At 44.3% G+C, this 17,108-nt stretch overlaps 1 protein-coding gene across 1 annotated transcript in view; it reads right to left on the bottom strand.

The window, feature by feature from the left end:
- The window catches only part of LOC137639012 (uncharacterized), a 149,118-nt gene extending 132,230 nt beyond the window's left edge, over positions 1-16,888 (bottom strand). The window contains exons 1-2 of the mRNA XM_068371337.1: positions 16,415-16,888; positions 16,154-16,293 (exon numbers count right to left, since the gene is read on the bottom strand). The gene's annotated coding sequence lies outside the window, so the exon portion shown is untranslated. The remainder of the gene's footprint in view (positions 1-16,153; positions 16,294-16,414) is intronic.
- Positions 16,889-17,108: the final 220 nt, after the last annotated feature.

The raw sequence follows: 17,108 nt of genomic DNA, 5'->3' as shown, positions 1-17,108 counted from the left end.
TTCTGATGATCTAGGATACATCAGGTTATTGAAGGAATACTTCACTTTAACATTATTTTGCAGTCTCAACAATGGATTGTGAAAGGATACAGACTATGTTGGAAATCATACTACTGTATATTATATACTGTAGTTTTCTAACCGCTGTATCTGCTATACTGCAGGAATACTGGCTACTTTATAGTACTGTATTATACTGTAGTTCTGCCGGCATACTACCGGCTAGGCTAGTACCTGACGGCACTAGCCGACAGAGAGAGAGAAAGCGTGGAGAGAAGGACTACCGTATTATTATAGTTTAGTACAATAATTAGGGTTGTAGGGACTACTGTCTTACTGCCTTCTTTCCAGAATGAGGATTCAAATGGAAGGGGAAAGAATGTATTAATTCTAGCTTCCATCCAGCCACAATATCTGTTGCCGTCTGCACTGCCGGTTCCAGGGTTTGTGGATGGCAGTCCAAGAGAGGACTGAAGAATACTCAAAGTTGTATAGGGTTTCCCACTGGCAGCCGTCATGGCCGGCACAACCTTTCCCGAAGCCTTGCTTTCGTTAGGGGGAAGGTCGAAGCGGCAATCTAGCCGCCTTTGTAGGAGCCCAGCTGGCATCGTAATCAGCCCGGCAAGCGGGGAGATTGTAGAATACCAGCCACAGATGTTGTGACGGCTAGGCCATCACTAAAGGACAAAAGGGGAAGGGAAAGGGTCTTATATTTTGCAGCAAAACAATTAAACATGGTTTCCCATGCCGGCGCCGTCTTGGGCGACAGAAGATAACGATTCCTCAGCCTAAGACATTGCCGGATATAAGACATGCCTTCTAGACCACAAGGGAGAAGGTGGCGGAAACTGTACAACCATTTTCGGTTGTGGACTAGGGAAGCCGGGCTTCCTATGCCGGCAACTGTGAAACCGGCAGGGGAATGACTAATCCCCCATCGATAGAGTTGCTGACAAAAAGACTGAATACTCTGAGTTACTGTCGCATTTTAAAGCCGGGATACTCACCGGCAAAGAGACTGGACAGAAACACTATCCCAGTCAAGCCGGAGTACACTACTCTATGGCAAGACCAAAGATAGGGTTGCCGCCTAATGGCGGCACTCAGGAGGGAAGGAAGGCTTTATCCTTAAATCTCTAAAAGAGACGAGTATCGAATTATGATAGTAATTCTAGACGTACTATCTCCGACTGAATTAATAAAACGAAACAAGAAGATAAACGGGGAAAACGTTACTAAAGTATACTAAAACGCATTAGACTACTATGAGATTCAGGGCCTCTGTAACACGGTTTTTTCGCAATAACTTTTTTTCTATGAATTTCATAAATATAACGCTTATTCAGAATGCACATTATATCTACACATAAATTTTGACTATATTCTGCATTACGTAGGTTGAATAAATTTGGTACTTTATTAAGTAAAAGTGACGATTTTTGAAGACGGGCCAACTTACTCAGAGAAAAGGTTTCGAACGCACTCGTTACGTAACTTATGACGGCATTTCTTCTCTCTTTCTCGATCGATGATTGGTTATACGTAACGAAGGCTTATACCTCTGCCAACAATAACACAAAAGTGTAAATAAAAGCAAAGCAGTACACCTTTATGAACTCTGAAACCTCTCCACTGAGAATTGTCATAATGAACAATAGAACAAAATATGTTAATAAATACAAAAACACTTCGATTATTAGTCTAACTCTCAGAATAAGTTTCCTAAGAAATTACAGTCTACTTTATAGGTCACAATCAGATTGACAAGGTGTATGGATTAGTTGGTAATTTTCAAAAACGTAGTAGACCAGCTTGATTTGATAACTGCTATATCCAATGTCCAGTAATTTTTATTTATTGTCTAGCTACCTACGTATTTACTGTAAAAAAGAAAAAAATAAATAAATAACTGGTACCATATTTTGGCTTTAAACCTTCACCAGTAATTATCGTCAGAATGATGACTTCACGAGGCTCCACCCACTTTGGCCTCGTTGTAATTCAGGATAACACTGAAGGCTATCATGGGCATTGTTGGATCAGAAAATTTAAATTCTGGCTATCAAAACTAATTTTTCGAGTAGTTGTAAGAAGTGGTAAATGATCCTCAAGGATCCCAGCAGTTGGCCTAAACGTTTAATTCATGTATAGTACTGTTACGGCACTACTGCTATAGTACAGTAGTATTACTACGCTAGCACAAATACCCCACCCACATTTATGTATCGTTCCGCCATTCATAAAGTCTTTGTCATATTCTTTCACTGTGCAATAAGCCATGGCCTCCTCAGAAATTAAGTTTAACTTTAGATGATAGGTTATTTCATTAAGCTGACAAATTATGGCAACTGGGTATGTTATTGCCGATGTTGAAGCTAAAGATAAAGTATGGTATCATTCCTTCATTGCATTATCATCTTTACTACTATTTGTTTTGCTACATGTAGTAATTATTTTAAAGGATAAATGAATTATGTTCACTTCACTTCTATAAATTCCCATTAGATGTACAAATAAAACTACTAAAACTATTCAGGATTTATTTATAAAATGCAGTCATGCCCTAAACATAGCTAACACGGTTGGTCTGATGGAGATTTTAGCACAAAAATCTTATTTTAACAAAAATAGTTATATAAAGACTGTTTACATACAATCCCTCTCTTTCTCTCTCTTTTGGTGGCATAGTGAATAGTTAATAGAAATGTTCAAAAGCCTGAATGACATTACAAGTATTATAATCCTGTTACGCTAAATACAAATCAGACTATAAACATTGGATTTAAACTAGAAACTGAATAATTACCTATTCAGGCTATAGTAAATATGGCCACGGGCTTTCTCTTGACTGTATAAAGTTGCAAGTCGTAAGACAAATGCAGTTTTGCAACCACGGGGGCAATTCCAAATCCTGTTAGCCATTCTTGACTGTTATGGGTTTCAGAGCCCTTGGAAGAAGTTGAATGGGTGTCTGGTGGATGGGCGGGGCAAAATTTTGTCAAAAGGTGTTTACATTGCTTACGTAGTGAATGTTTTCGACTCTTGGCTCGTTATCACTGGCCATGGCGTCAGCTAGATCATTTTTACTCTATAAAAATTAAAACTATTGTGTTTAGGTTATTGATAATGCTGACAAAATTTGTGTGTGGTTGTAAAATATACATATGTCAACTTTCAGCTACATCCGATGCATTGATAAGGAGCAAAGTCCAAAAAACCGTGTTACAGAGGCCCTGAATCTCATAGTAGCCTAACTCGAGTCGGGATCTTGACTACGCTATATCACCGAGGCCCTAGCGTATACTATCGAAACGTTTAAACAGAAGAGGAAATATTACATGTGTAATCTAATCTTCACTAGTATAATTTGCCTAAATAGCTAGAATTCATTATAGCTAAATACCGGGGACGTCGTACTACTAACTAAATAAAGCATTTATGGCGTACGACAGCGGTCCAAAATGGCCACCTCCGGTCATGGCTCTGCTCCACTAAACACATCTAAATTATGCTAATTTAACTGTGAGAAGGGAGTCAAAAATTATACACAGGAAAGATTAAATACTCAACTTTCCAGAGGATGAAGATGCTAGAGATTGCATAGTAATAATCCTTGAAATAGTAACTAAACCGAGAGCAGTTTGGAGATACACCGTGCTTAATTCCCTACTACAAAAGGAATAGTTACGCCGTAGTAGTACGGGAAGGGGATCCACCGGGTAACCTTGATGACGGCTCCCCTTCAATTTCGCCACTCTTCCCCCTCAGAGCGAAAACTCTATTCGGGGTGAAGATTGCCATGTGTCGTATCAAGAAATACGTCCCCTGATATTATGCGATATCCTTAAGAGTTATTTTAAGGATACTCGCGCCAGGAGTTAGAATTCTGGAGACCTGTGGTCAATTCTCTGGGAGTATCACTGTAGCCAATTATCCCTTAGAAAGCTGCCTAAAGAAACCTTCCATCAGGACGACATGGCTGAGCCCAAAAAGTGTTTTACAGTATCTCGTGCACTTGCTTCGCATAATGTTTATAGAAGACTCTGGATGATTTCCACCCCGTATATGAGCGGACCTTCTCAAAGTCCATGTGTTGAAAGAAATTTAACGAAGAAGCAACTTTCCTTGGATCGTGACCTGTGGGTGTGCTGTCCGGATCCACTTTGCGAATAAAGTAGGCAAGTTTCGCTCTCACTTGTCTTAGGGATAAGTTTGATCCTGAGGTTTCGCCTCGGAAGAGCTGTCCCTCCTTAAAGTCTGAAGTTCTTCAAAGATAGACCTTGAGACACTCTACTGGGCATAGAGGGAAATCTTCCTTCAGAGGGTAGATTCTCCAAGGACCCCACCTTTTGGTGGGCAGCTCGTTATTGGCGAGAAAGGCAGGATCAGGGAAGAGATTCAGTTCTCCTGTTTCCAGGAACTGGATATGGCCTTCATTTCTGGATAAGGAGACTATTTCACTAACTCTTGCCCCTGAGGCTATAGCAAACAGAAATATAACTTTCTGTGTTAGATCCTTTAGGGTGCAATCCTCATTGTTCAGACTCGAAGCATAGTACAAGACTTTGTCCAACGACCACGTTACGGGCTTTGGAGGGGTTGCCGGCTTGAGTCTAGCGCATGCTTTTGGTATCTTATTGAAGATCTCACCTGAGAGGTCCACCTGAAAGGCATACAGAAGAGGTCTAGTCAAAGCTGACTTACACGCAGTTATTGTGGTGGAAGCAAGGCCTTGTTCGTGTAGGTGGATGAAGAAAGAAAGTCAGAAGTCTACTGATATTTCTGTCGGTTTCCTTGCTTTCACAAAGGAAACCCACTTCTTCCAAGATGATTCATATTGTCTCCTAGTGGAACTTAACTTGTATTCTTCGATGAAGTCGATTTTGTCCTTTGAGATCCCAAACCTTTTCTTGGCTGCTGGGGTGAGAAAATCATGAGATGTAGGTTGCTGCTTCTCAAGGATAAAGCGTAAACAGTCGACTTCTGAACCAGTTGGAATAAAACTGGGTTCGGCAGAGGAAGCAGCTTCAGTTTCAATTCTAGAACTAGAGGGAACCAATTGCTTCTGGGCCATTTAGGGGCCACTACTGCTGCTGTTCCTCTGAAGGATCTTAGCTTGTTGAGGACTTTTAGCAGGAGATTGGTTGGTGGGAACAGGTAGATCCGATTCCATCTGTTCCAGTCGAGTGACATGGCGTCTATCGCTTCTGCTTGAGGGTCCTCGTAAGGGGCTACATAACGAGGTAGTTTCTTGTTGTCGCTCATTGCGAAGAGGTCGATCTGCAGTTCTAAGACTTTTTCTGAGATGGAGATTGAGTCTGCATCTAGGGACCATTCTGTCTCCATCGGCTTTCGCCTGGATTGAGCGTCCGCTGTCACATTGCGGAACTCTTGAAGGTGAACTGCTGGCAAGTGCCATCTTCTCTTCCTTGCCAGGTAGAAGATGGCTAACATCATGTGATTGATGTGAGGTGATCTCGAGCCTTGTCGATTTAGACATTTTACTATCACTTCATTTGATGTGGACTACTGTGCGAGGGAATACGTTAGGAAGACCGCTATAGCCTCCAAGATGTTGATGTGAAAGGTTTTGAACTGGTGCGACCAATTCCCCTGCACCTTTCTTTCTTGCGAATGGCCTCCCCATCCTTCCAGGGAGCCATCTGTGTGTATCACCACTGATGGTTGAGGTGGTTGCAAGGGAATTGTCCATGCTAGGCTCTTGGCTGTTGACCACGGCCTTAATAGCGTGCGCAATCGGGTCCGGTGTCAACCTTCATCGATCTTTTCGAGCGTTTGATGCGTATCTTCTCCAGATTCCTGACGCATCCTTTAACTGTGGTTTTAGCGCTGGGTCTGTCACTGCTGTGAACTGGAGACAGCCCAATACTCTTTCCTGTTGGCATCTTGAAATCCTCTTGTGTTTGATTAGTCTCTTGACAGCTCCCGCTATATCTCTCCTCTTCTTTAGTGGAATGGAGAGATGGTGTGACTGTAAGTTCCAATGGATTCCTAACCATTGGAACTTCTGAGCTGGAGAAAGGCGAGACTTCTTGCGCTTCATCTTGAAGCCTAGGGGCTCCAGGAACTGGATCACCTTTCTGGCAGCTTGCAGACAAGTATTCTTGGATGCTGCCCAATCGTCCAGGTATGCTACTACCTGAATTCCTTCCAAGCGTAGTTATTGGACGATTGTATCCGCTAGCTTTGTGAATATCCTTGGGGCTATGTTTAGCCCAAAGGGCATGGCTGTGAAGACATATTTTGTCTTCTGTATCCTGAATCATATGTAGTAGGAGAGGGGGTAACTGACTGGTAGGTGCCAGTAAGCATCTACCAGGTCTATTGAGACTGTGTATGCCCCTTTTGGTAGATGGGTCCTTATGTGTTGTAAGGTAAGCATCCGGAACTTGTTGTTCTCAATGAACTTGTTGAGTGGAGACAAGTCTAGAATGACTATGAGTTTGTCCGAGTCTTTCTTGTGAACACAGAATAGCCTTCCCTGGAATCTGATGGACTTCACTTTCCTTATTACCTTCTTGTTCAAGAGTTCCGAGGTATAATCTTCCAACAAGGGGGTGGAGTGTTGGAAGAATTCTGGAAAAAGGGGTGGAATTTTGTTCCATTTCCAAACGAGTACATTCGTGATTAGGCTGTGGGCCCAGGGATCGAAGGTCCAACGATCCTGAAAGTGAAAGAGTCTGCCTCCTACCTGGAACCTCTCATTGCTTAGAGGTTTCTGATGACTTGCTTCTGTGACCGCATCCTCTTCTACCCCTTGAGGGGTTTCTTGAGGAGCCTCTTTTTGGGCCTTTACCTTTGTAGGGCTGAAAGGTAGTCGTGTGCCTCTCAAAACGAGGGTTGAAGACAGGTGACTGGGTCACCAGCTGCTGAGGGACCATATGGAAGGTGGTTTGCGGCTGGGTTACCATTTGAGGCAATGTGGCCATGGTCACAGCTGAAAGTTGTGCAGGTCTACGTGGTTTCTTTGCCTTTTTGTTCTTAGCCTGGGGACCACTGTCTAAGGATGATTTCCTTTTGGAAGACATGCCCCACTTTTGGAGAAGGTTACTATTCTCTGTGACGGCTTTGGCAATACTGTAACTTTTTGAACCACATCTTGTGGGAAAAGGTCTTTGCCCCAGATGCATAATGAGATCAGCCTCCTGGGTTCGTGTTTCACCATTGCTGCGGCAAACACATGCTCTCTACAGATCCTCCTTGACCTGACGAAGGCATATAAGTCCTTCACAAGGGTACCCATGTGAGACTTGGCTAAGACCATATTCATGTCTGGGGCATTGGTTAGACCTGCACACATTTCCAGGCAGTTCTGATGAGACAAGGAAGCGGCAAGTCTTTCTTTCGTCTCCTGTTCCCTTCTCAAAAGATGTTCTGGCAACTTTGGAAGGTTCTCGTTGAACTGCTGGCCTGCTATCTCCGGATCAAACTTAGAGACGGAGAAGGTCAGATGTACCTCTTTCCACTTCTCCTCGCAGGTGGGCATGGCTAGATAATGGTTTGCATTCCTCTAGGACTGGGCAAGGTTTGCCCTCTTCGACTGCTTTTATGACACAGTGAACGGCTTTCACCGAAAAGGGGAAAGCTCTGGAGGAAGGAGCAATGAAGGTTGGGTGCCTCTTGCCCAATGCCGAGACTTTGGAGTTGGTATACAGTATCCGGCTCCTTTCAGGGTCTTGGTTAGAATGGCTTGTGCCTTGTCATGCTCGAATACAATGACTTCCTTGGGTACCGTCTCCTCGCGGGATGCAGGTTCATTTCGCAGTCTCACGTAGCAATCTGGGTATGCTGGGCTAGAATTGAAGATCTTCAAGGGGTTTAGCACCCAACTTCTCGGAGATGTAAAGCTTCCCATTCATCATGGGCATGTGCTCCGTATACCTCCAGGGGTTGGTTTCGGAGCAGTGAGGGAGGTCAGATACTCTAAGGGGCTTAGCAGAGCCCCTGGAAGCACCAGGGTGTTTCCCTTCCTGTACCTCTCTCTTCGTCTCTTTGAGATCTTGCTTAATCTCCTCTTGTTCCTTCCGGAAAACTGCCAACATCTGCTGGATCAACTCTAGGAGCGCCTCGCTCCTGCCGACATATGTAGTCGGTTGGGGAGTTGGGACTGAAGAGGTTCATGGCATAGGTTGATATGCCGTCACAGTGAACTGGAGGTCCTCAGTCACCGTTGAAACGGATCCTTCTTCCTCCGTGGGTGGTTGAACCACTTCTTCTTCAAGGCTTTCTTGCAGTAGGTCCTGTTCGGTGTCGGTGGACACCTCCGACATCCGTTCTCGATGGATGTCCATGCCTTCCAGTGCCTTGTTGATGTCCGCGTCCAGTCAGTTGGATGAAGTGAGGCTGGACCTGTACCGGGGGCACAACTGCACTGGATTGAGCCTTAGGGAACAGACGGCACCTTAGATATTCGTTAGGTAGGTAAGGTCCCGGAGAGTTCTTCTGGAAGCCTCTTACCCACCTTCGAAGGGTTTCCCTTGCTGTATCCCTTGAATCTGTGGTGTCAGGGATATCTTCTCCAAAGCCGTCGGTCAGCAAGGTCGAGCAGTTGGAGCATCCCTTCGGGTCCCAGTACCTCAGGGATCCAGATACGATGCAGCAGGGGGCCAGAGACCTGCACATTGTATCCCCACAAAAGTCCTTACTCTTGTGGTTGCAGAACACAACTGCACACTTCACCATTGGCTCCTCCTGTAAGGGAAAAAAGGGTGAAATGAGTATTCAGTTGTTTATATCATTAATATAAATGCATACTTTAAATAGTAATACTTAGTACTATATTTAATAGCTTAGGATAGTAAGCTAGAAAGGAAATAGGAAAGACACATATCTGTTTCCTCTCCCAGGCAATCACTGACCCCTTCGTCAACATTAATATTTAAATTCCTTATAAGGGAAAATACAGGGTGGAACGACTCCTGTACGTAGAATATTAATACTGAACGGTGTTTCATATGTGTCCCGATAATCAAAGGATTCATCAGCGTGTTGAGGGAATACTTCAACCTCACCATGTTATGCGGTCCCAACAATAGACTGTGATAGGATACACAGAGTATGTTAGAAATACTTGTACTACTGTATTGTTGTATACTGTAGTTTTACCAACTACTGTATTATTGTATACTGTAGTTTTACCAACTACTGTATTGTTGAATACTGTAGCTTTACCAACTACTGTATTGTTGTACTGTATACTGTAGTTTTACAGACTACTGTATTGTTGTATACTGTATTTTACCGGTATACTACCGGGGTTAGGCTACTAACTGATAGAGAGAGAAAAAGAATGGAAAGGATGATTTCCTATTATTATGGTTTAACACAATAATTGGAAGTGTAGGAGGGCTACTGCTGCCTACTGTCTCCTTGCCAGAATGAGACTTCTAATGGAAGGGGAGGAATGCATTTGATTCTAGCTTCCATCCAGCTACAGCTTTTGCCGCCACCTGTACTGCCGGTTACAAGGTTTGTGGATGGCAGGCCAAGAGAGGACTGAAGAATTTTCAACAGTATAATGGGTTTCCCACCGGCAGCCGTCAGGGCCGGCTCAGTCTTTCCCCCCCGGGCCATTCACCTCCGGTGAAGGAAGGACATAAGGAGGAATTGGCCGAGGCGGCAACCTATGGGGTCCCGTCCGGCAACGTAGTCAACCCGGCAAGCTGGGATGACTATCAGAATACTGGCGAAATAATGTTGTGACGGCTAGGCCGACACTAAAGGAGAGAGGGGGGAGGGAAAAGGTATGCCGCCTACTTTCAGCTGTAAACCAAGGAAGCATAACTTCCTGTGCCGATAACGTCGTGGGCGGCAGAGGAACAAAGATTCCCCTGTCGGCGACATTGTCGGCTGCAAGACAGTACACCCTGAGTTACCGTCTTACTTCAAAACCGGGATACTCGGCGGCAAAGAAGACAGACGGTGTAAGACTATCTAAGTTAAGCCGGAGTTTACTACTCGGTGGCGATGACGAAAGATAGCGGCGGCTCAGAGAGGGAGAGAGAGTTTAGCCTCTTTTCTCTAAAAGAGAAAAATATCGAACCATATCCATAAATTCTTGGGGATATATATCCCCATCCGAATGATTAGGGAACGATTCAATGAGGTTAAACAATGAGAATTACTTTACTAACGTATACAAATCGTAAGAGGAAATATTATAATGTATGCAAAATCTTCCCTAGTATAATTTGCCTAACTAGCTAAAAAGTTTTCTTATATTGCTAAATACCGGGAGTGTCGCACTACTGACTAAATAAAATGCATTTATGACGTGCGACAGCAATCTCAAAATGGCCGCCTCCGGTGTCGGCTACGCTCCACCAAGCACACTTATATTGTACAAATTTAACTGTGAGAAGGGAGCCTTAAAATTAAACACAGGAAAGATTAAGTACTCAACTTTCCAGAGGCTGAAGATGCTGGAGATTGCATGATAATATTCCGAAATCAGTAACAAACACCGAGAGAAGCATGGGAGCGCACTTAGCTTAAATGCTACAGATTAAAGGAATGATGGGCCGTAGTAGTACGGAGAGGAGGTCCACCGGGTACCTTGATAACGGCTGCCCTTTCGTTCGCTACTCTTCCCCCTCAAAGAGTTAAATCTATTTGGGGTAAAGATTGCTATGTGTCGTATCAAAAATTACGTCCCCTGATATTATGCAATATCCTTAAAGATATATTAAGAATAACTTGCACAATTGTTCAGCACTGTGCAGATATTTATAGTGTTTAAGCAAGTAAATTCTTTTCAAAGAATTTCCACAAGAAATTTTTTGCGAATGAGACATTGTACAAGATAACTAGTATTTATATGGTAGAATCCTAAGCAGTCTGGTGGACAGTCACAGTGGATGTGAACTACCGGTTCTTGTTAAAGGAAAAGAAAAACAGGATTATCTCTCCTTTATTACAACACTTTAGGTAATTAAATGTTACACATTTTTCTAAAGAAAACAGAATTTCATACTGGCTCTGTGAATTGTAGAATCAATCTTGGAAAGTTAATTGTGCAGAACAGTGGTTACTGTAGTGCGTTTGTGTACTTGTAATCTATGATGGCTGCCAGTGTAAACAAAAGCCAGGATTCCAACATAGGCCATGTGATTACCTGTGCTGCCTGTAGCTTGGGTGATGACATGACACACTCCATCCAGTGTGGCGAGTGTAAGGAATGGATTCACTACTACTGTTCAAAATTGCCCTTATACAACCTAATGTGTCTCCTGAAAACCATCAGGAAATATACCTGTGAGACCTGTTATGTGTCCAAGTATCTAGATGAAGATTGGGAAAAGGTAGCACAGGAAGCACAAAAGGCCATAGATGAGCAGGCAGGCTCCACGGGGACTTTATTACAATCAAACCTGCAAGAGAACCATGAGGGTACAGCTGATGCCATGTGCTCCCAGACCCCACCACCCCGGCAACCTGGAGCCATGACCCTGGGTGACACCCCAGAGAACCTGGCCCTCAGTCTAACTCAACGGTCACAGGAGCAGCCTGGCCCCACACATTCTAGGGACACCAATACACCTGTAAGTACTGCAGTAGCCAACCTAGAAAATGTACAATCCCACCCGCCCAGCATGACTGAACCCTGTCCATCTACCACAGCACCCCCCCCCCCCGTATGTAGGTACTACAGACGAGGATACTGCAAATATGGTGCAAGTGGGAAGGGCTGCAGCTATGGCCACCCTAAACCATGCCAAAAATATGTGAGTCATGGTTTTAGAGATGAGAGGGGATGCACCCTAGGTAGGAACTGCCCCAGCTATCATCCTGTGCTCTGGAGAAATTCAGTGCAGAAAAGAGAATGTTTTAAGGAGGGGTGCAAACTTACCCATTTAAAGGGAACAAAAAGGCAGCAAGCAAGGATCCAGAGCCCTGCCAAAAATGAACAACCCTCCAGGTCAGCAAGCACATCAACACCTTCTCCTCCACCACGAGCCCCACAAAAACAATTTTTTAGAAATGTTCATGGAGATGAAAGCACACATGACAAACATGAACAAAGTTGTAGAGGCTCAGGGACTTGTATTGCAGAACTTCATGAGGCAAACACCCCAGCAAAATCAACTACCACAAGTACTCCCAGCAGTAGTGTCGCCCAAGACCCCAACCTGGGCTTGGCCCAGAGTCGGGGCACTACATTAGAAAAATTCCTAGTGGGCAATATTTGGGGTCTATACCCCAAGGCAGCTCAAAACAAGATATCATTCATAAGAAAGCTGGCCTGGAAGGAGGACTTTATGTTTATTGCCCTCACTGAAACCCACCTATCTGAAGGAATAAAGGAGCCTGAAATACACATCAGAAATTACACCTCCTTCCAGACAGATAGGAAAGGAAGAACACATGGCGGCACAATCATTTACTTGAGGGATGACATTGCTCCAAACTCAATACCCCTCTTGTCACACTCAGACGGCCAAATTGAACTGCAAGCCATACGAATCCAGCAACATAATATGGTGATTATAAACTGCTACCGTCCACCTGGCAGCTGTTCTAGAGACTTCAGTAGTGCCATGGAAGCTCTCAGTCGCCTACTGGACTCCCTGCCAGTTCCTACACCTGACATCATCCTCACTGGAGACTTCAATCAACTTTCCCTTCCTGAAGTGGCCCGAAGGAACCCAAACTGGGAGCACCCTCGCTGATAAGTCTCAAGCCGAACTGCTCCTGTCCATTACAAACTCCTCCTTTCTCATTCAGATGGTGTCCATACCAACCAGGGGAAACAATATACTTGACCTGTTTTTCACCAATAACAGTGATGCAATTAACTACGTCTCGGCTGAAAAGACCATCTTCTCTAACCATAATCTCCTCAAGATACACACTACTTACAACAAATCACATTCCCCAGAAATGGTTACACCAACAGAGAAGAACCCTTTCTCCAAACTAAACTTCTTCAGCAGCCAAGTGAATTGGGATCTCCTAAATGCCTAACTACAGTGCACTCACTGGGAGTCAGAACTCCATGTTGGCAACCCTTAGGTAATGCTGAATGACTTTCTAAAAACCATCCTCAGGGCCTGTGAAGGTAATGTGCCAACAAGAAAACTGCCAGCCACCAGAAGAAGCCACATACCAAGGGACAGAAAAGTGCTTATGAGGCGACGGGCGAACTTAAATAGACAAATGCAAACGATAAACAGTGACAGCCGGAAAAACTCGCTGCAAGCTAAGGTCTCACATATAGAAAATGAACTCAAGGATTCACACAAGAAGCAACGTGACTGGGAAGAAACGCAGGCAGTGTGCAACATCAAGGCCAACCCTAAATTTTTCTTTAAGTACTGTAAGAAATTTTCCAAAACGCAAGTCAAGGTTGGACCACTTCAGGCAGGAAATGGGATGATGTCAAACACCCCTGAGGAAACATGCCAGATTCTCTCCCAGCAGTATACCAGAGTCTTCTCGCAACCTACACCTGCCAAGATTGTTCTCGAACCTGCTGAGTTCTTTAAGGTGCACACCCAACATCACTTGACTCTCGTGAACATCCCTTTCACCATAACTGATGTACAGGAAGCCAACAGTGAACTAAAAATCAACTCTGCTGCTGGACCAGATGGTGTGCCATCCATCCTTTTACTAAGATGCAAGGAAGCTCTGGCGCTCCCTCTCTACAAAATCTGGCGCTGCTCCCTGGACACTGGCATTATACCATTAATATTAAAAGAGGCCATCATCTCCCCAATCCACAAAGGGGGAGATAGAAGCCAAGCCAAAAACTAAAGGCCAGTGGCCCTCACCTCATCAAAGTATTTGAGAGAATATTAAGAAACAAGATCATTAGCCACCTTGAGGAAAACAGCTTCATGAGTAACTCTCAGCATGGGTTTCGTAAAGGAAGGTCTTGTCTCTCCAACCTCTTGGCCCACTATGAGTGGCTGCTCCAGGGCCTTGCTGAAGGCAAAAATGTAGACGTGGTCTACTTAGACCGAGTGGACCACGGCATCCTTCTCCACAAGCTGAGGGCCATGGGGATAGCAGGGAAGCTGGGTGTGTGGCTGCACAGCTTCCTTACCAACAGGACTCAGGCAGTAGCTGTTGACGGCCACAAGTCACAGCCTAAGAAAGTCATCAGCGGAGTCCCCCAAGGCTCTGTTCTTGGCCCCCTACTCTTCCTGGTCCTGATGGCCGACATTGAAAAGACAGTCACAGGCTCCTTCCTGTCCTCCTTTGCTGACGACACTACCCTAAGCCACAGGATCAGTGCGTCTGAGGATGTTGTCCAGCTGCAGGCAAACATCCAGAGGGTCTTCCACTGGGCTGACACAAACAACATGCAATTCAATGAGGATAAATTTGAAATAATGAGACTGGGGCCCAATACTGAACTCATCCACTCCACCGAGTTACTGACAAAAACACAGCATCCAATCCCACCCAGCAATGCAGTCAAGTGCCTTGGTGTCCTCATGGATAATGATGCCACCTTCCAGCAGCACATCAAGGACACCGCCACTAGGGCCAGGCGCATGGTTGGCTGGGTTCTGCGTACATTCCATTCAAGGGAGCAGGAGGTCATGCTGACACTGTGGAAGACCCTCATACAGCCAATCCTTAACTACTGCAGCCAGCTGTGGTCTCCCCATAAACAAGGGGACATACAGGAGCTAGAGTCAGTCCAGAGGAGTTTCACAAGATCAATTGAAGGAATGAGGGAGCTCAACTATTGGCAGCGCCTGCAAAAGCTGGGACTCTAATCTAAACAGAGAAGAAGAGAGATATAGAATAATATACACCTGGAAAATCTTGGAGAGGCAGGTGCCTGACCCTACCCCTGACTTACTGAGGGCACGTGAAAGTGAGCGTTCTGGGCGCTCATGTGCAAGACAAAGCCTCTCCTCCAGGACACCAGAGAGGATAAAAACCCTCCTTGCCTCCAGCCTCACCCACAACGGCCCCAGACTGTTCAATACACTGCCGATAAATGTCAGACACACCACAGGCTGCTTGGTCGCCAAATTCAAGAAAGCGCTTGACACCTTCCTGCAGACGCTGCCAGATGAGCCTCCTGTGCCAGGCTACACAGCGTGCTGCAGGGCAGCCACAAACTCTGTGCCAGACCAGATCACCCTCATGAAGAAGGACTCACGGACTGGCGTCAGCGGTGGACCACCACAGCTGTGAGGAAGACCTTCTAAATTCGACCAAGTATACCAAGTAAGTAAGTACAGTATATAATAGATCAATACTATATGTATCAAAGAAGTCACTTGGGACAAGATATATAATACAAAGAAATAGGTCATATTTTGAGTGAACTTTTCAGCCAAATCTGTAATGTGGATTGCTTGCTGTATGCGAGCCCAGCCGAGGTTAGGGGCTCACGTGAGCTCGCTATCCTACCCGCTCAGATTCTGACCTGCGAGTTAGCAGACCCGTTCTTCTCTGGATCCTGCCTGTATCACTATAGGACTGAGAATTTTCTAACAAATATTTATTTCATTGAAAATTTTCAAAACTAATAAAGCTGGCTTCCTATGGCTCTGGTAATTATTGAATATACCTAAAAGGCTTAATACAGCTGAGAAGCCTATCTTTGGAGGAGTAGAAGTTTTGAAAACTGACTAGCCTAATTCAAATAGGAAGTGCGATATCCTAATATTAAAAATATTTGTTTTAATAAATTTAATAAGTAGTTTGTAGCAGGTTGAATATATCATACAATTTCTTTAATAATTAGGTTAGGTTAAGTTAGATGTAAAGTTAAGCTGGGATATTTTATCTCATTTTTTTTCAACGATGACCCAACTACAGTATATATACATACGCTCAAAATATGGTATTCGTTCTCACTATTTGACTAATACTGAATCATTGGTATTCAACTTTATATAAAGAGGAAGACCGCAGAGGGACACAACTGCCAGTCTTGGGCTTAGGAATAGGTTAGACGGGGGAACAAGGGCTTATTGTCTAAGGTATCTGTATAGTTATTAGGTAAAACAAACGTCACATTCACATAAGGGCAACCAGAATAAGAAAATATGATTATGAAGGCACATGTAATCTCTCCCAAAAGATGACACTGCCTGTGCAGGATAACCCTATCTTGTGGTTGCAAGCTGCAACGGTGCCACTTGGCTAGTCTGAATCAGCTAACCTTAGCTTCTGATGAAACGAAGAAAGGTACTTGTAGTCTACGGTTATCTAATTTAATTAGCAGGCAACCACCAGGGGGCTGTAGAACTCCCATGGACGGCAATAAATCTTGACTTCATTGTTGTCCAAACCACAAATTCACTGGAATAACAAATTTACTCTACATTAATAACTGATAATCATGTGAAATCTGCAGGCAACGTAAGTCATTTTTACTGCATTTCCAAATGAAAACCAAAGATTCAAAACATTGCAATAATACCTAAATGATGATTAAGATCATGATGACCGACAGTCGACATCGTCGTAAGGTCAGTTACTCTACCTCTGGCTGCAGACGAGGACATCGGACATCAGTCACATCGTTCTCTCTCTCTCTGAACTTTTTCTAGTTAGGAGGTGTTACAAGGAATAATTTCTCTAGGAACCATGGAGGTTCGGGTTTAGCAGTTCCAGTTACGAAGTGCGATTGTCAGCAGCCCTAGACTTTACCTTCGGATTCCCTCCCGGCCGTCATCGCTCTAGTGCTTCTGCCGATCATTCATCCCATCACCATGATGTCCGTCTTCTGAGTATCCATACATGTACAACATGGTCTTCATTCCCCTCTTGAATGAGTACAGTTACTTTACGACAGGGGGTGCCAACACGAGATCATGTCGAGATTGTTCAGTAAACTGTTTGTGTACATATTCTAGGGCTGCCGCTGCCAGCAGCCAGACGTAAGATGTCCCAGCTGTCACATCTGTGGGAGACCGAGGCCGACAACGTTTCCGATCAAGCCTTGAAACGTTCTTCAAGGCTAGGGCTAGTGTTAACACAGCAATAGGTAATGCTTAACTTTAATTAACCCAATTCTTAAGTTTGAGGTTATTTATATAACTTGGCAGAACTCATATCATTATTTAATATAGTGCATTTTTGGCAAAAATTTTCTTGGGTATAGTATACAGCAA

This window comes from Palaemon carinicauda, chromosome 1, assembly GCF_036898095.1.
Source record: "Palaemon carinicauda isolate YSFRI2023 chromosome 1, ASM3689809v2, whole genome shotgun sequence".
Taxonomy (NCBI): Eukaryota; Metazoa; Arthropoda; class Malacostraca; order Decapoda; family Palaemonidae; genus Palaemon; species Palaemon carinicauda.
This window is presented reverse-complemented; position numbering and strand designations above follow the sequence as displayed.